This window comes from Babylonia areolata, chromosome 17, assembly GCF_041734735.1.
Source record: "Babylonia areolata isolate BAREFJ2019XMU chromosome 17, ASM4173473v1, whole genome shotgun sequence".
NCBI classification, from domain to species: Eukaryota; Metazoa; Mollusca; class Gastropoda; order Neogastropoda; family Buccinidae; genus Babylonia; species Babylonia areolata.
This window is the reverse complement of record NC_134892.1, coordinates 3457485-3479693: the sequence shown is the minus strand read 5'-3', so window position 1 is coordinate 3479693 and position 22209 is coordinate 3457485. Positions and strand designations below refer to the sequence as shown.

The 22209-nt window shown below is 45.6% G+C and overlaps 1 protein-coding gene across 5 annotated transcripts in view; it reads right to left on the bottom strand.

Moving 5' to 3' along the window:
- Window positions 1-22209, bottom strand: part of LOC143291437 (uncharacterized) — a 57497-nt gene that overhangs the window by 23894 nt on the left and 11394 nt on the right. The window lies entirely within an intron of this gene.

The following is a 22209-nucleotide window of genomic DNA, read 5'->3' as shown; positions in this document are numbered from 1 at the left end:
CAAACACTTTACAACGCCCAACACCTCCATAACCAAACACCTTACAACGTCCAACACCTCCATAACCAAAACACCTTACAACGCCCAACACCTCCATAACCAAAACACCTTACAACGCCCAACATCTCCATAACCAAAACACCTTACAACGCCCAACACCTCCATAACCAAAACACCTTACAACGCCCAACATCTCCATAACCAAACACCTTACAACGCCCAACACCTCCATAACAAAACACCTTATAACGCCCAACACCTCCATAACAAAACACCTTACAACGCCCAACACCTCCAAAACCAAACACCTTACAACGCCCAACACCTCCATAACCAAACACCTTACAACGCCCAACATCTCCATAACCAAAACACTTTACAACACCCAACACCTCCATAACCAAACACCTTACAACGCCCAACACCTCCATAACCAAACAGGGTACAATGCCCAACACCTCCATAACCAAACACCTTGCAACGCCCAACACCTCCAACACCGCCATAACCAAACACCTTACAATGCCCAACACCTCCAACACCTCCATAACCAAACACCTTACAACGCCCAATACCTCCAAAACCAAACACCTTACAACGCCCAACACCTCCAAAACCAAACACCTTACAACGCCCAGCACCTCCAAAACCAAACACCTTACAACGCCCAACACCTCCATAACCAAACACCTTACAACGCCCAACATCTCCATAACCAAACACTTTACAACGCCCAACACCTCCATAACCAAACACCTTACAGCGCCCAACACCTCCATAACCAAAACATCTTACAACGCCCAACACCTTCAAAACCAAACACCTTACAACGCCCAACACCTTCAAAACCAAACACCTTACAACGCCCAACACCTCCATAACCAAACACCTTACAGCGCCCAACACCTCCATAACCAAACACCTTACAACGCCCAACACCTCCATAACCAAACATCTTACAACGCCCAACACCTTCAAAACCAAACACCTTACAACACCCAACACCTCCATAACCAAACACCTTACAACGCCCAACACCTCCAAAACCAAACACCTTAGAACGCCCAACACCTCCATAACCAAACACCTTACAACGCCCAACACCTCCATAACCAAAACACCTTACAACGCCCAACATCTCCATAACCAAAACACCTTACAACGCCCAACACCTCCATAACCAAAACACCTTACAACGCCCAACATTTCCATAACCAAACACCTTACAACGCCCAACACCTCCATAACAAAACATCTTACAACGCCCAACACGTCCATAACCAAACACCTTACAACGCCCAACACCTCCAAAACCAAACACCTTACAACGCCCAACACCTCCATAACAACAACACCTTAAAACGTCCAACACATCCAAAACCAAACACCTTACAACACCCAACACCTCCATAACCAAAACACCTTACAACGCCCAACATTTCCATAACCAAACACCTTACAACGCCCAACACCTCCATAACCAAAACACCTTACAACGCCCAACACCTCCATAACCAAAACACCTTACAACGCCCAACATTTCCATAACAAAACACCTTACAACGCTCAACACGTCCATAACCAAACACCTTACAACGCCCAACACCTCCATAACCAAACACCTTACAACGCCCAACACCTCCATAACAAAACACCTTACAACGCCCAACGCCTCCATAACCAAAACACCTTACAACACCCAACATCTCCATAACCAAAACACCTTACAACGCCCAACACCACCATAACCAAAACACCTTACAACGCCCAACATCTCCATAACCAAACACCTTACAACGCCCAACACCTCCATAACAAAACACCTTATAACGCCCAACACCTCCATAACAAAACACCTTACAACGCCCAACACCTCCATAACCAAAACACTTTACAACGCCCAACACCTCCATAACCAAACACCTTACAACGCCCAACACCTCCATAACAAAAACACCTTACAACGCCCAACACCTCCAAAACCAAACACCTTACAACGCCCAACACCTCCATAACCAAACACCTTACAACGCCCAACACCTCCATAACCAAAACACCTTACAACGCCCAACATCTCCATAACCAAAACACCTTACAACGCCCAACACCTCCATAACCAAAACACCTTACAACGCCCAACATTTCCATAACCAAACACCTTACAACGCCCAACACCTCCATAACAAAACATCTTACAACGCCCAACACGTCCATAACCAAACACCTTACAACGCCCAACACCTCCAAAACCAAATACCTTACAACGCCCAACACCTCCATAACAACAACACCTTAAAACGTCCAACACCTCCAAAACCAAACACCTTACAACACCCAACACCTCCATAACCAAAACACCTTACAATGCCCAACATTTCCATAACCAAACACCTTACAACGCCCAACATCTCCATAACCAAAACACCTTACAACGCCCAACACCTCCATAACCAAAACACCTTACAACGCCCAACATTTCCATAACAAAACACCTTACAACGCCCAACACGTCCATAACCAAACACCTTACAACGCCCAACACCTCCATAACCAAACACCTTACAACGCCCAACACCTCCATAACAAAACACCTTACAACGCCCAACGCCTCCATAACCAAAACACCTTACAACGCCCAACATCTCCATAACCAAAACACCTTACAACGCCCAACACCTCCATAACCAAAACACCTTACAACGCCCAACATCTCCATAACCAAACACCTTACAACACCCAACACCTCCATAACAAAACACCTTATAACGCCCAACACCTCCATAACAAAACACCTTACAACGCCCAACACCTCCAAAACCAAACACCTTACAACGCCCAACACCTCCATAACAACAACACCTTACAACGCCCAACACCTCCATAACCAAACACCTTACAACGCCCAACATCTCCATAACCAAAACACTTTACAACGCCCAACACCTCCAAAACCAAAACACCTTACAACGCCCAACACCTCCATAACAAAACACCTTACAACGTCCAACACCTCCATAACCAAAACACCTTACAACGCCCAACACCTCCAAAACCAAACACCTGACAACGCCCAACACCTCCATAACCAAAACACCTTACAACGTCCAATACCTCCATAACCAAACACCTTACAACGCCCAACACCTCCAACACCTCCATAACCAAACACCTTACAATGTCCAACACCTCCGACACCTCCATAACCAAACACCTTACAACGCCCAACACCTCCATACCCAAACACCTTACAACGCCCAACACCTCCATAACCAAACACCTTACAACGCCCAAGACCTTACAACGCCCAACACCTCCAACACCTCCATAGCGAAACACCTTACAACGCCCAACACCTCCAACACCTCCATAACGAAAACACTTTACAACGCCCAACACCTCCAAAACCAAAACACCTTACAACGCCCAACACCTCCATAACAAAACACCTTACAACGCCCAACACCTCCATAACCAAAACACTTTACAACGCCCAACACCTCCATAACCAAACACCTTACAACGCCCAACACCTCCATAACAAAAACACCTTACAACGCCCAACACCTCCATAACCAAACACCTTACAACGCCCAACACCTCCATAACCAAACACCTTACAACGCCCAACACCTCCATAACCAAAACACCTTACAACGCCCAACATCTCCATAACCAAAACACCTTACAACGCCCAACACCTCCATAACCAAAACACCTTACAACGCCCAACATTTCCATAACCAAACACCTTACAACGCCCAACACCTCCATAACAAAACACCTTACAACGCCGAACACGTCCATAACCAAACACGTTACAACGCCCAACACCTCCAAAACCAAACACCTTACAACGCCCAACACCTCCAAAACCAAACACCTTACAACGCCCAACACCTCCATAACCAAAACACTTTACAACGTCCAACAGCTCCATAACCAAAACACCTTACAACGCCCAACACCTCCAAAACCAAACACCTTACAACGTCCAACACCTCCATAACCAAACACCTTACAACGCCCAACATCTCCATAACCAAACACCTTACAACGCCCAACATCTCCATAACCAAAACACCTTACAACGCCCAACACCTCCATAACCAAAACACCTTACAACGCCCAACATTTCCATAACAAAACACCTTACAACGCTCAACACGTCCATAACCAAACACCTTACAACGCCCAACACCTCCATAACCAAACACCTTACAACGCCCAACACCTCCATAACAAAACACCTTACAACGCCCAACGCCTCCATAACCAAAACACCTTACAACACCCAACATCTCCATAACCAAAACACCTTACAACGCCCAACACCACCATAACCAAAACACCTTACAACGCCCAACATCTCCATAACCAAACACCTTACAACGCCCAACACCTCCATAACAAAACACCTTATAACGCCCAACACCTCCATAACAAAACACCTTACAACGCCCAACACCTCCATAACCAAAACACTTTACAACGCCCAACACCTCCATAACCAAACACCTTACAACGCCCAACACCTCCATAACAAAAACACCTTACAACGCCCAACACCTCCAAAACCAAACACCTTACAACGCCCAACACCTCCATAACCAAACACCTTACAACGCCCAACACCTCCATAACCAAAACACCTTACAACGCCCAACATCTCCATAACCAAAACACCTTACAACGCCCAACACCTCCATAACCAAAACACCTTACAACGCCCAACATTTCCATAACCAAACACCTTACAACGCCCAACACCTCCATAACAAAACATCTTACAACGCCCAACACGTCCATAACCAAACACCTTACAACGCCCAACACCTCCAAAACCAAATACCTTACAACGCCCAACACCTCCATAACAACAACACCTTAAAACGTCCAACACCTCCAAAACCAAACACCTTACAACACCCAACACCTCCATAACCAAAACACCTTACAATGCCCAACATTTCCATAACCAAACACCTTACAACGCCCAACATCTCCATAACCAAAACACCTTACAACGCCCAACACCTCCATAACCAAAACACCTTACAACGCCCAACATTTCCATAACAAAACACCTTACAACGCCCAACACGTCCATAACCAAACACCTTACAACGCCCAACACCTCCATAACCAAACACCTTACAACGCCCAACACCTCCATAACAAAACACCTTACAACGCCCAACGCCTCCATAACCAAAACACCTTACAACGCCCAACATCTCCATAACCAAAACACCTTACAACGCCCAACACCTCCATAACCAAAACACCTTACAACGCCCAACATCTCCATAACCAAACACCTTACAACACCCAACACCTCCATAACAAAACACCTTATAACGCCCAACACCTCCATAACAAAACACCTTACAACGCCCAACACCTCCAAAACCAAACACCTTACAACGCCCAACACCTCCATAACAACAACACCTTACAACGCCCAACACCTCCATAACCAAACACCTTACAACGCCCAACATCTCCATAACCAAAACACTTTACAACGCCCAACACCTCCAAAACCAAAACACCTTACAACGCCCAACACCTCCATAACAAAACACCTTACAACGTCCAACACCTCCATAACCAAAACACCTTACAACGCCCAACACCTCCAAAACCAAACACCTGACAACGCCCAACACCTCCATAACCAAAACACCTTACAACGTCCAATACCTCCATAACCAAACACCTTACAACGCCCAACACCTCCAACACCTCCATAACCAAACACCTTACAATGTCCAACACCTCCGACACCTCCATAACCAAACACCTTACAACGCCCAACACCTCCATACCCAAACACCTTACAACGCCCAACACCTCCATAACCAAACACCTTACAACGCCCAAGACCTTACAACGCCCAACACCTCCAACACCTCCATAGCGAAACACCTTACAACGCCCAACACCTCCAACACCTCCATAACGAAAACACTTTACAACGCCCAACACCTCCAAAACCAAAACACCTTACAACGCCCAACACCTCCATAACAAAACACCTTACAACGCCCAACACCTCCATAACCAAAACACTTTACAACGCCCAACACCTCCATAACCAAACACCTTACAACGCCCAACACCTCCATAACAAAAACACCTTACAACGCCCAACACCTCCATAACCAAACACCTTACAACGCCCAACACCTCCATAACCAAACACCTTACAACGCCCAACACCTCCATAACCAAAACACCTTACAACGCCCAACATCTCCATAACCAAAACACCTTACAACGCCCAACACCTCCATAACCAAAACACCTTACAACGCCCAACATTTCCATAACCAAACACCTTACAACGCCCAACACCTCCATAACAAAACACCTTACAACGCCGAACACGTCCATAACCAAACACGTTACAACGCCCAACACCTCCAAAACCAAACACCTTACAACGCCCAACACCTCCAAAACCAAACACCTTACAACGCCCAACACCTCCATAACCAAAACACTTTACAACGTCCAACAGCTCCATAACCAAAACACCTTACAACGCCCAACACCTCCAAAACCAAACACCTTACAACGTCCAACACCTCCATAACCAAACACCTTACAACGCCCAACATCTCCATAACCAAAACACTTTACAACACCCAACACCTCCATAACCAAACACCTTACAACGCCCAACACCTCCATAACCAAACACGGTACAATGCCCAATACCTCCATAACCAAACACCTTACAACGCCCAACACCTCCAACACCTCCATAACCAAACACCTTACAATGCCCAACACCTCCATAACCAAACACCTTACAGCGCCCAACACCTCCATAACAAAAACACCTTACAACGCCCAACACCTCCATAACAACAACACCTTACAACGCCCAACACCTCCAAAACCAAACACCTTACAACGCCCAACACCTCCATAACCAAAACACTTTACAACGTCCAACACCTCCATAACCAAAACACCTTACAACGCCCAACACCTCCAAAACCAAACACCTTACAACGCCCAACACCTCCATAACCAAACACTTTCCAACGCCCAACAACTCCATAACCAAACACCTTACAATGCCCAACACCTCCAACACCTCCATAACCAAACACCTTACAACGCCCAACACCTCCATATCCAAACACCTTACAACGCCCAACACCTCCATAACCAAACACCTTACAACGCCCAACACCTTACAACGCCCAACACCTTAGAACGCCCAACACCTCCAACACCTCCATAACCAAACACCTTACAATGCCCAACACCTCCAACACCTCCATAACCAAACACCTTACAACGCCAAACACATCCATAACCAAACACCTTACAACGCCCAACACCTCCATAACAACAACACCTTACAACTCCCAACACCTCCAAAACCAAACACCTTACAACGCCCAACACCTCCATAACCAAAACACTTTACAACGTTCAACAGCTCCATAAGCAAAACACCTTACAACGCCCAACACCTCCAAAACCAAAACCCTTACAACGTCCAACACCTCCATAACAAAACACCTTACAACGCCGAACACCTCCATAACCAAACACCTTACAACGCCCAACATCTCCATAACCAAAACACTTTACAACACCCAACACCTCCATAACCAAACACGGTACAATGCCCAACACCTCCATAACCAAAACACCTTACAACGCCCAACATTTCCATAACCAAACACCTTACAACGCCCAACACCTCCATAACAAAACACCTTATAACGCCCAACACCTCCATAACAAAACACCTTACAACGCCCAACACCTCCATAACCAAAACACTTTACAACGCCCAACATTTCCATAACCAAACACCTTACAACGCCCAACACCTCCATAACAAAACATCTTACAACGCCCAACACGTCCATAACCAAACACCTTACAACGCCCAACACCTCCAAAACCAAACACCTTACAACGCCCAACACCTCCATAACAACAACACCTTAAAACGTCCAACACCTCCAAAACCAAACACCTTACAACACCCAACACCTCCATAACCAAAACACCTTACAACGCCCAACATTTCCATAACCAAACACCTTACAACGCCCAACATCTCCATAACCAAAACACCTTACAACGCCCAACACCTCCATAACCAAAACACGTTACAACGCCCAACATTTCCATAACAAAACACCTTACAACGCCCAACACGTCCATAACCAAACACCTTACAACGCCCAACACCTCCATAACCAAACACCTTACAACGTCCAACACCTCCATAACAAAACACCTTACAACGCCCAACGCCTCCATAACCAAAACACCTTACAACGCCCAACATCTCCATAACCAAAACACCTTACAACGCCCAACACCTCCATAACCAAAACACCTTACAACGCCCAACATCTCCATAACCAAACACCTTACAACACACAACACCTCCATAACAAAACACCTTATAACGCCCAACACCTCCATAACAAAACACCTTACAACGCCCAACACCTCCAAAACCAAACACCTTACAACGCGCAACACCTCCATAACAACAACACCTTACAACGCCCAACACCTCCATAACCAAACACCTTACAACGCCCAACATCTCCATAACCAAAACACTTTACAACACCCAACACCTCCATAACCAAACACCTTACAACGCCCAACACCTCCATAACCAAACAGGGTACAATGCCCAACACCTCCATAACCAAACACCTTGCAACGCCCAACACCTCCAACACCGCCATAACCAAACACCTTACAATGCCCAACACCTCCAACACCTCCATAACCAAACACCTTACAACGCCCAACACCTCCAAAACCAAACACCTTACAACGCCCAACACCTCCAAAACCAAACACCTTACAACGCCCAGCACCTCCAAAACCAAACACCTTACAACGCCCAACACCTCCATAACCAAACACCTTACAACGCCCAACATCTCCATAACCAAACACTTTACAACGCCCAACACCTCCATAACCAAACACCTTACAGCGCCCAACACCTCCATAACCAAAACATCTTACAACGCCCAACACCTTCAAAACCAAACACCTTACAACACCCAACACCTCCATAACAAAACACCTTATAACGCCCAACACCTCCATAACAAAACACCTTACAACGCCCAACACCTCCAAAACCAAACACCTTACAACGCCCAACACCTCCATAACAACAACACCTTACAACGCCCAACACCTCCATAACCAAACACCTTACAACGCCCAACATCTCCATAACCAAAACACTTTACAACGCCCAACACCTCCAAAACCAAAACACCTTACAACGCCCAACACCTCCATAACAAAACACCTTACAACGTCCAACACCTCCATAACCAAAACACCTTACAACGCCCAACACCTCCAAAACCAAACACCTGACAACGCCCAACACCTCCATAACCAAAACACCTTACAACGCCCAATACCTCCATAACCAAACACCTTACAACGCCCAACACCTCCAACACCTCCATAACCAAACACCTTACAATGTCCAACACCTCCGACACCTCCATAACCAAACACCTTACAACGCCCAACACCTCCATACCCAAACACCTTACAACGCCCAACACCTCCATAACCAAACACCTTACAACGCCCAAGACCTTACAACGCCCAACACCTCCAACACCTCCATAGCCAAACACCTTACAACGCCCAACACCTCCAACACCTCCATAACGAAAACACTTTACAACGCCCAACACCTCCAAAACCAAAACACCTTACAACGCCCAACACCTCCATAACAAAACACCTTACAACGCCCAACACCTCCATAACCAAAACACTTTACAACGCCCAACACCTCCATAACCAAACACCTTACAACGCCCAACACCTCCATAACAAAAACACCTTACAACGCCCAACACCTCCATAACCAAACACCTTACAACGCCCAACACCTCCATAACCAAACACCTTACAACGCCCAACACCTCCATAACCAAAACACTTTACAACGTCCAACAGCTCCATAACCAAAACACCTTACAACGCCCAACACCTCCAAAACCAAACACCTTACAACGTCCAACACCTCCATAACCAAACACCTTACAACGCCCAACATCTCCATAACCAAAACACTTTACAACACCCAACACCTCCATAACCAAACACCTTACAACGCCCAACACCTCCATAACCAAACACGGTACAATGCCCAATACCTCCATAACCAAACACCTTACAACGCCCAACACCTCCAACACCTCCATAACCAAACACCTTACAATGCCCAACACCTCCATAACCAAACACCTTACAGCGCCCAACACCTCCATAACAAAAACACCTTACAACGCCCAACACCTCCAAAACCAAACACCTTACAACGCCCAACACCTCCATAACCAAAACACTTTACAACGTCCAACACCTCCATAACCAAAACACCTTACAACGCCCAACACCTCCAAAACCAAACACCTTACAACGCCCAACACCTCCATAACCAAACACTTTCCAACGCCCAACACCTCCATAACCAAACACCTTACAATGCCCAACACCTCCAACACCTCCATAACCAAACACCTTACAACGCCCAACACCTCCATATCCAAACACCTTACAACGCCCAACACCTCCATAACCAAACACCTTACAACGCCCAACACCTTACAACGCCCAACACCTTACAACGCCCAACACCTCCAACACCTCCATAACCAAACACCTTACAATGCCCAACACCTCCAACACCTCCATAACCAAACACCTTACAACGCCAAACACATCCATAACCAAACACCTTACAACGCCCAACACCTCCATAACAACAACACCTTACAACTCCCAACACCTCCAAAACCAAACACCTTACAACGCCCAACACCTCCATAACCAAAACACTTTACAACGTTCAACAGCTCCATAAGCAAAACACCTTACAACGCCCAACACCTCCAAAACCAAAACCCTTACAACGTCCAACACCTCCATAACAAAACACCTTACAACGCCGAACACCTCCATAACCAAACACCTTACAACGCCCAACATCTCCATAACCAAAACACTTTACAACACCCAACACCTCCATAACCAAACACGGTACAATGCCCAACACCTCCATAACCAAAACACCTTACAACGCCCAACATTTCCATAACCAAACACCTTACAACGCCCAACACCTCCATAACAAAACACGGTACAATGCCCAACACCTCCATAACCAAACACCTTACAACGCCCAACGCCTCCAACACCTTCATAACCAAACACCTTACAATGCCCAACACCTGCATAACCAAACACCTTACAACGCCCAACACCTCCAACACCTCCATAATCAAACACCTTACAATGCCCAACACCTCCAACACCTCCATAACCAAACACTTTACAACGCCCAACACCTCCATAACCAAAACACATTACAACGCCCAACACCTCCATAACCAAAACACCTTACAACGCCCAACACCTCCATAACCAAAACACCTTACAACGCCCAACATCTCCATAACCAAAACACCTTACAACGCCCAACACCTCCATAACCAAAACACCTTACAACGCCCAACATCTCCATAACCAAACACCTTACAACGCCCAACACCTCCAAAACCAAACACCTTACAACGCCCAACACCTCCATAACCAAACACCTTACAACGCCCAACATCTCCATAACCAAAACACTTTACAACACCCAACACCTCCATAACCAAACACCTTACAACGCCCAACACCTCCATAACCAAACAGGGTACAATGCCCAACACCTCCATAACCAAACACCTTGCAACGCCCAACACCTCCAACACCTCCATAACCAAACAGGGTACAATGCCCAACACCTCCATAACCAAACACCTTACAACGCCCAACACCTCCAAATCCAAACACCTTACAACGCCCAACACCTTCAAAACCAAACACCTTACAACGCCCAACACCTCCATAACCAAACACCTTACAGCGCCCAACACCTCCATAACAAAACACCTTACAACGCCCAACACCTCCATAACCAAAACACTTTACAACGCCCAACACCTCCATAACCAAACACCTTACAACGCCCAACACCTCCATAACAAAAACACCTTACAACGACCAACATCTCCATAACCAAAATACCTTACAACGCCCAACACCTCCATAACCAAAACACCTTACAACGCCCAACATTTCCATAACGAAACACCTTACAACGCCCAACACCTCCATAACAAAACATCTTATAACGCCCAACACGTCCATAACCAAACACCTTACAACGCCCAACACCTCCAAAACCAAACACCTTACAACGCCCAACACCTCCATAACAACAACACCTTACAACGTCCAACACCTTCAAAACCAAACACCTTACAACACCCAACACCTCCATAACCAAAACACTTTACAACGTCCAACACCTCCATAACCAAAACACCTTACAACGCCCAACATTTCCATAACCAAAAACCTTACAACGCCCAACATCTCCATAACCAAAACACCTTACAACGCCCAACACCTCCATAACCAAAACACCTTACAACGCCCAACATTTCCATAACAAAACACCTTACAACGCCCAACACGTCCATAACCAAACACCTTACAACGCCCAACACCTCCATAACAAAACACCTTACAACGCCCAACGCCTCCATAACCAAAACACCTTACAACGCCCAACATCTCCATAACCAAAACACCTTACAACGCCCAACACCTCCATAACCAAAACACCTTACAACGCCCAACATCACCATAACCAAACACCTTACAACGCCCAACACCTCCATAACAAAACACCTTATAACGCCCAACACCTCCATAACAAAACACCTTACAACGCCCAACACCTCCAAAACCAAACACCTTACAACGCCCAACACCTCCATAACAACAACACCTTACAACGCCCAACATCTCCATAACCAAACACCTTACAACGCCCAACACCTCCATAACAAAACACCTTATAACGCCCAACACCTCCATAACAAAACACCTTACAACGCCCAACACCTTCAAAACCAAACACCTTACAACGCCCAACACCTCCATAACCAAACACCTTACAACGCCCAACATCTCCATAACCAAAACACTTTACAACACCCAACACCTCCATAACCAAACACCTTACAACGCCCAACACCTCCATAACCAAACAGGGTACAATGCCCAACACCTCCATAACCAAACACCTTGCAACGCCCAACACCTCCAACACCTCCATAACCAAACAGGGTACAATGCCCAACACCTCCATAACCAAACACCTTACAACGCCCAACACCTCCAAATCCAAACACCTTACAACGCCCAACACCTCCAAAACCAAACACCTTACAACGCCCAGCACCTCCAAAACCAAACACCTTACAACGCCCAACACCTCCATAACCAAACACCTTACAACGCCCAACATCTCCATAACCAAACACTTTACAACGCCCAACACCTCCATAACCAAACACCTTACAGCGCCCAACACCTCCATAACGAAAACATCTTACAACGCCCAACACCTTCAAAACCAAACACCTTACAACGCCCAACACCTCCATAACAAAAACACCTTACAACGCCCAACATCTCCATAACCAAAACACCTTACAACGCCCAACACCTCCATAACCAAAACACCTTACAACGCCCAACATTTCCATAACCAAACACCTTACAACGCCCAACACCTCCATAAAAAAACATCTTACAACGCCCAACACGTCCGTAACCAAACACCTTACAACGCCCAACACCTCCAAAACCAAACACCTTACAACGCCCAACACCTCCATAACAACAACACCTTACAACGTCCAACACCTCCAAAACGAAACACCTTACAACACCCAACACCTCCATAACCAAAACACTTTACAACGTCCAACACCTCCATAACCAAAACACCTTACAACGCCCAACATTTCCATAACCAAAAACCTTACAACGCCCAACACCTCCATAACCAAAACACCTTACAACGCCCAACACCTCCATAACCAAAACACCTTTCAACGCCCAACATTTCCATAACAAAACACCTTACAACGCCCAACACGTCCATAACCAAACACCTTACAACGCCCAACACCTCCATAACAAAACACCTTACAACGCCCAACGCCTCCATAACCAAAACACCTTACAACGCCCAACATCTCCATAACCAAAACACCTTACAACGCCCAACACCTCCATAACCAAAACACCTTACAACGCCCAACATCTCCATAACCAAACACCTTACAACGCCCAACACCTCCATAACAAAACACCTTATAACGCCCAACACCTCCATAACAAAACACCTTACAACGCCCAACACCTCCAAAACCAAACACCTTACAACGCCCAACACCTCCATAACAACAACACCTTACAACGCCCAACATCTCCATAACCAAACACCTTACAACGCCCAACACCTCCATAACAAAACACCTTATAACGCCCAACACCTCCATAACAAAACACCTTACAACGCCCAACACCTCCAAAACCAAACACCTTACAACGCCCAACACCTCCATAACAACAACACCTTACAACGCCCAACACCTCCATAACCAAACACCTTACAACGCCCAACATCTCCTTAACCAAAACACTTTACAACACCCAACACCTCCATAACCAAACACCTTACAACGCCCAACACCTCCATAACCAAACACGGTACAATGCCCAACACCTCCATAACCAAACACCTTACAACGCCCAACGCCTCCAACACCTTCATAACCAAACACCTTACAATGCCCAACACCTGCATAACCAAACACCTTACAACGCCCAACACCTCCAACACCTCCCTAATCAAACACCTTACAATGCCCAACACCTCCAACACCTCCATAACCAAACACCTTACAACGCCCAACACCTCCAAAACCAAACACCTTACAACGCCCAAAACCTCCAAAACCAAACACCTTACAACGCCCAACACCTCCAAAACCAAACACCTTACAACGCCCAACACCTCCATAACCAAACACCTTACAACGCCCAACATCTCCATAACCAAACACTTTACAACGCCCAACACCTCCATAACCAAACACCTTACAACGTCCAACACCTCCATAACCAAAACACCTTACAACGCCCAACACCTCCAAAACCAAACACCTTACAACGCCCAACACCTCCATAACCAAACACCTTACAACGCCCAACACCTCCATAACCAAACACGGTACAATGCCCAACACCTCCATAACCAAACACCTTACAACGCCCAACACCTCCAACACCTCCATAACCAAACACCTTACAATGCCCAACACCTCCAACACCTCCATAACCAAACACCTTACAACGCCCAACACATTCAACACCTCCATAACCAAACACCTTACAATGTCCAACACCTCCGACACCTCCATAACCAAACACCTTACAACGCCCAACACCTCCATACCCAAACACCTTACAACGCCCAACACCTCCATAACCAAACACCTTACAACGCCCAAGACCTTACAACGCCCAACACCTCCAACACCTCCATAACCAAACACCTTACAACGCCCAACACCTCCATAACAAAACACCTTACAACGCCCAACACCTCCATAACCAAAACACTTTACAACGCCCAACACCTCCATAACCAAACACCTTACAACGCCCAACACCTCCATAACAAAAACACCTTACAACGCCCAACACCTCCATAACCAAACACCTTACAACGCCCAACACCTCCATAACCAAACACCTTACAACGCCCAACACCTCCATAACCAAAACACCTTACAACGCCCAACATCTCCATAACCAAAACACCTTACAACGCCCAACACCTCCATAACCAAAACACCTTACAACGCCCAACATTTCCATAACCAAACACCTTACAACGCCCAACACCTCCATAACAAAACACCTTACAACGCCGAACACGTCCATAACCAAACACCTTACAACGCCCAACACCTCCAAAACCAAACACCTTACAACGCCCAACACCTCCATAACCAAACACCTTACAACGCCCAACATCTCCATAACCAAAACACTTTACAACACCCAACACCTCCATAACCAAACACCTTACAACGCCCAACACCTCCATAACCAAACCCGGTACAATGCCCAATACCTCCATAACCAAACACCTTACAACGCCCAACACCTCCAACACCTCCATAACCAAACACCTTACAATGCCCAACACCTCCATAACCAAACACCTTAGAGCGCCCAACACCTCCATAACAAAAACACCTTACAACGCCCAACACCTCCAAAACCAAACACCTTACAACGCCCAACAGCTCCATAACCAAAACACTTTACAACGTCCAACACCTCCATAACCAAAACACCTTACAACGCCCAACACCTCCAAAACCAAACACCTTACAACGCCCAACACCTCCATAACCAAACACCTTACAACGCCCAACACCTCCAACACCTCCATAACCAAACACCTTACAACCCCCAACACCTCCATACCCAAACACCTTACAACGCCCAACACCTCCATAACCAAACACCTTACAACGCCCAACACCTTACAACGCCCAACACCTTACAACGCCCAACACCTCCAACACCTCCATAACCAAACACCTTACAATGCCCAACACCTCCAACACCTCCATAACCAAACACCTTACAACGCCAAACACATCCATAACCAAACACCTTACAACGCCCAACACCTCCATAACAACAACACCTTACAACTCCCAACACCTACAAAACCAAACACCTTACAACGCCCAACACCTCCATAACCAAAACACTTTACAACGTTCAACAGCTCCATAAGCAAAACACCTTACAACGCCCAACACCTCCAAAACCAAAACCCTTACAACGTCCAACACCTCCATAACAAAACACCTTACAACGCCGAACACCTCCATAACCAAACACCTTACATCGCCCAACATCTCCATAACCAAAACACTTTACAACACCCAACACCTCCATAACCAAACACGGTACAATGCCCAACACCTCCATAACCAAAACACCTTACAACGCCCAACATTTCCATAACCAAACACCTTACAACGCCCAACACCTCCATAACAAAACATCTTACAACGCCCAAGACGTCCATAACCAAACACCTTACAACGCCCAACACCTCCAAAACCAAACACCTTACAACGCCCAACACCTCCATAACAACAACACCTTACAACACCCAACACCTCCAAAACCAAACACCTTACAACACCCAACACCTCCATAACCAAAACACTTTACAACGTCCAACACCTCCATAACCAAAACACCTTACAACGCCCAACATTTCCATAACCAAACACCTTACAACGCCCAACATCTCCATAACCAAAACACCTTACAACGCCCATCACCTCCATAACCAAAACACCTTACAACGCCCAACATTTCCATAACAAAACACCTTACAACGCCCAACACGTCCATAACCAAACACCTTACAACGCCCAACACCTCCATAACCAAACACCTTACAACGCCTAACACCTCCATAACAAAACACCTTACAACGCACAACGCCTCCATAACCAAAACACCTTACAACGCCCAACATCTCCATAACCAAAACACCTTACAACGCCCAGCACCTCCATAACCAAAACACCTTACAACGCCCAACATCTCCATAACCAAACACCTTACAACGCCCAACACCTCCATAACAAAACACCTTATAACGCCCAACACCTCCATAACAAAACACCTTACAACGCCCAACACCTCCAAAACCAAACACCTTACAACGCCCAACACCTCCATAACAACAACACCTTACAACGCCCAACACCTCCATAACCAAACACCTTACAACGCCCAACATCTCCATAACCAAAACAATTTACAACACCCAACACCTCCATAACCAAACACCTTACAACGCCCAACACCTCCATAACCAAACACGGTACAATGCCCAACACCTCCATAACCAAACACCTTACAACGCCCAACGCCTCCAACACCTTCATAACCAAACACCTTACAATGCCGAACACCTGCATAACCAAACACCTTACAACGCCCAACACCTCCATAATCAAACACCTTACAATGCCCAACACCTCCAACACCTCCATAACCAAACACCTTACAACGCCCAACACCTCCAAAACCAAACACCTTACAACGCCCAAATCCTCCAAAACCAAACACCTTACAACGCCCAGCACCTCCAAAACCAAACACCTTACAACGCCCAACACCTCCATAACCAAACACCTTACAACGCCCAACATCTCCATAACCAAACACTTTACAACGCCCAACACCTCCATAACCAAACACCTTACAACGTCCAACACCTCCATAACCAAAACACCTTACAACGCCCAACACCTCCAAAACCAAACACCTTACAACGCCCAACACCTCCATAACCAAACACCTTACAACGCCCAACACCTCCATAACCAAACACGGTACAATGCCCAACACCTCCATAACCAAACACCTTACAACGGCCAACACCTCCAACACCTCCATAACCAAACACCTTACAATGCCCAACACCTCCAACACCTCCATAACCAAACACCTTACAACGCCCAACACCTCCAACACCTCCATAGCCAAACACCTTACAATGCCCAACACCTCCAACACCTCCCATATTCAAACACCTTACAACGCCCAACACCTCCATAACCAAACACCTTACAACGCCCAACACCTCCATAACCAAACACCTTACAACGCCCAACACCTTACAACGCCCAACACCTTACAACGCCCAACACCTCCAACACCTCCATAACCAAACACCTTACAATGCCCAACACCTCCAACACCTCCATAACCAAACACCTTACAACGCCAAACACCTCCATAACCAAACACCTTACAACGCCCAACACCTCCATAACCAAACACCTTACAACGCCCAACACCTCCATAACCAAACACCTTACAACGCCCAACACCTCCATAACCAAACACCTTACAACGCCCAACACCTTACAACGCCCAACACCTTACAACGCCCAACACCTCCAACACCTCCATAACCAAACACCTTACAATGCCCAACACCTCCAACACCTCCATAACCAAACACCTTACAACGCCAAACACATCCATAACCAAACACCTTACAACGCCCAACACGTCCATAACCAAACACCTTACAACGCCCAACACCTCCATAACCAAACACCTTGCAACGCCCAACACCTCCATAACCAAACACCTTACAACGCCCAACACCTCCATAACCAAAACACCTTACAACGCCCAACACCTCCATAACCAAACACCTTACAACGCCCAACACCTCCATAACCAAACACCTTACAACGCCCAACATCTCCATAACCAAAACACCTTACAACGCCCAACACCTCCATAACCAAAACACCTTACAACGCCCAACACCTCCATAACCAAACACCTTACAACGCCCAACACCTCCATAACCAAAACACCTTACAACGCCCAACACCTCCATAACCAAACACCTTACAACGCCCAACACCTCCATAACCAAACACCTTACAACGCCCAACACCTCCATAACAACATCTTGTCAACTTATGTAACAAACCAATCTGTTCTTCCATCAGTCTAATATCATCTTAGATGAATAGACTATAAATAAATAAACGAACAACAATCTGTTCTTGCTGTGAAAAACGGAGGATGAATATTTTCCGTTTCGATTTCTTTTTCATACTTAAGCACACAGTGGCTGGGGACTGAATGGAAATTAGGGGAGAAGCACACACACACACACACACACACACACAGAGCGAGAAAGAGAGAGAGAGACAGAGAGAGACAGACACACACACCTACAGCGAGAAAGAGAGACAGAGACAGAGAGAGACAGGGAGACGGAGACACACACACACACACACACACACACACAGAACACAACCCAAACTGTCTTCGCACGATAAACGTTCAAAAGCATTCTTAAAGTAGAATTGTGAATGAACCAGCCATGTGACGTAAAACTGCAGTGTGACGCAATGCGTAAGCTGAATAAAACACGTCTTCATCACTCACTCCTTTTATGAAAACATGTACAGTTCTTAATATGAAACAGTGCTTCATAATGGGTCTGTTTGTATTACGTGTTTCATATCAGAAAAAATGAAGGCACCCGCTACCATGCCTGCTCTTCTAAAAAGAAATAAATTCTGCATCAGTGCTGCCTACTACCCTGTTTCTAAGTGACTGGACTGTACTATTGTGATATTCGTCCAGCAATGTTTACAACATGTAGGTATACAAAATCACCATAGCAGAACAAAGAAAGAAAATCATTAGCATGAAACAAAATTCGAATTTTACTTTCCGCTCCACAGTTTATCTGTGATCGCCATTAGTCCAGGAAAAGAAAGAAATCCCAAGTAAAAATTGCAAAAGAAAGAAATTGTGATGTACCCAATAAAACTGTACATCGCATTTAACATACCAAAAAGGGGCCAGAAAGTACGAAGCGCGAGACACACATTTATTAATTTGGTTGAAACGCTGACTCTATTTTATCTCGCACACGCTTATTTTCAGTTGGGTACATCGGTCTGTTATCTCTTGAGAAAACGGCAACATGTTGCGATGTGACCCAGGCGAAGGCAACGTCATTTTTCTTTACAGCAAACTTAAACATGTAAATAATTGAGATACATGAAAATAGCATGATAATAACGGTTTTATTGCCTCGAATAGAGCAATCAATTTGCCGTGCTGAACACGTAAGTATAAATATTAATTTTGGACGTAAGACTTGGAAACCCACTTTGGCCCTGGGGGAAATGATTTTGCTGTCGTTTCCATTACACAATTTCGGACCTCTAACCGTACTTTTTGTTGTTGTTGTTGTTTTGTTTTGTTCGGGCTCATTATTTTACTACAGAACACATGGTAGTCCTTCCCTGTCGTTGCCCTAATTTTCTAGACCTGTTTTTGTTTCGCACTTTTTTGTCCTTAACTGCTTTCAATATCTACTCTTTTATTTCTTCCACTGGTCTTTTTCTTTCTTTTCATATCTTTTTATATCTCCTTCTCCTTTAAACTAATAAATCGAACATGCATTTGTATATTTATCATGAAATGCAGCTTAATTACTTTCGTCTACCTCAATATCAGTAAATCTGTCATGTCAATGAATTTTTTTGTTGTTGTTTTTTTGTTTGCGTGTGTTCGGGGTGCGGGAGGGGGGGGGGGGGGTCGCAGTGTATGTGATTGTGGGATGGGGTGTAAATATATTATTCAGTCATTTGGGAATTGAGTTACAACTGTTTTTCTTCCTTTTTTTTTCTTTTCTTTTTCTTTTCTTTTTTTTACACCAATCCATCTAAAAATGGAAGAAAGTAGATCTGAAAGGGGGGAAAATATACACATGCAAGAATTGCACGAAAACGAAACACAAAGCTGCATTTCACACGCACATAATCATGAATAGATTCACACATGCTCGTGCACGAACCCACCCCGCCCATCCTCATTTCACAAACACATGTTCCCCGATATAACACAAGCACACTGCCACCGCACGCATGTACAAAACATTTTACAAGTGATAAAGAGAAACAGCACACCAACAGACAGACACTAGAATTGCTGTTCACAGATTACTGTTACTCTTTTTGTGTGTTTGTATTTAGTGCCGGGTGAAAAATCTCAAATAAGTCTTAGTTCTCGGGATACAAGTAGATAAAAAAAAGATCTGCTTGTTTCCCCAAATTTCTACTTGCCCTCGTTGACTGAAACAGTTGATGGTGGAGTGTAGGCCCAGTAGTCATGCGTTCGCCTAGAAAGCCAGAGAATCTGAGCGCATTGGTTCGAATCCCACAGCTGCCAGTATTTTCTCTCCCTGCCCCCCTTCCACTAGACCCTGAGTGGTGGTCTGGACGCAAGTCATTCTGGTGAGACGATAAACCGAGACCCCGTGTGCAACATGCACTTAGCGCATGTAAAAGAATCCACGGCAACAAAAGGGTTGTCCCTAGCAAAATTCTGCAGAAAAATAAGTATAAATACAACAGCAACACACATCTTTAAGCCGCGTAATCATTTTGTTTGCCAATTTCTTTTGTGCATGTGGATGGTGATGGGCCATTTCCTTTGCAGTAAAATTAACTTTAACGACAACACGACAGAACACAAAGGTCCATCTTATTCATCTATCATGCATTCTCTCTCCCTCTCCTCTCTCTTTCCAATCTATTTTTCAATGTATCTCTGCATCTCTTTATCTGTCTGTCTGTCAGTCGGTCTGTCTCTCTCTCT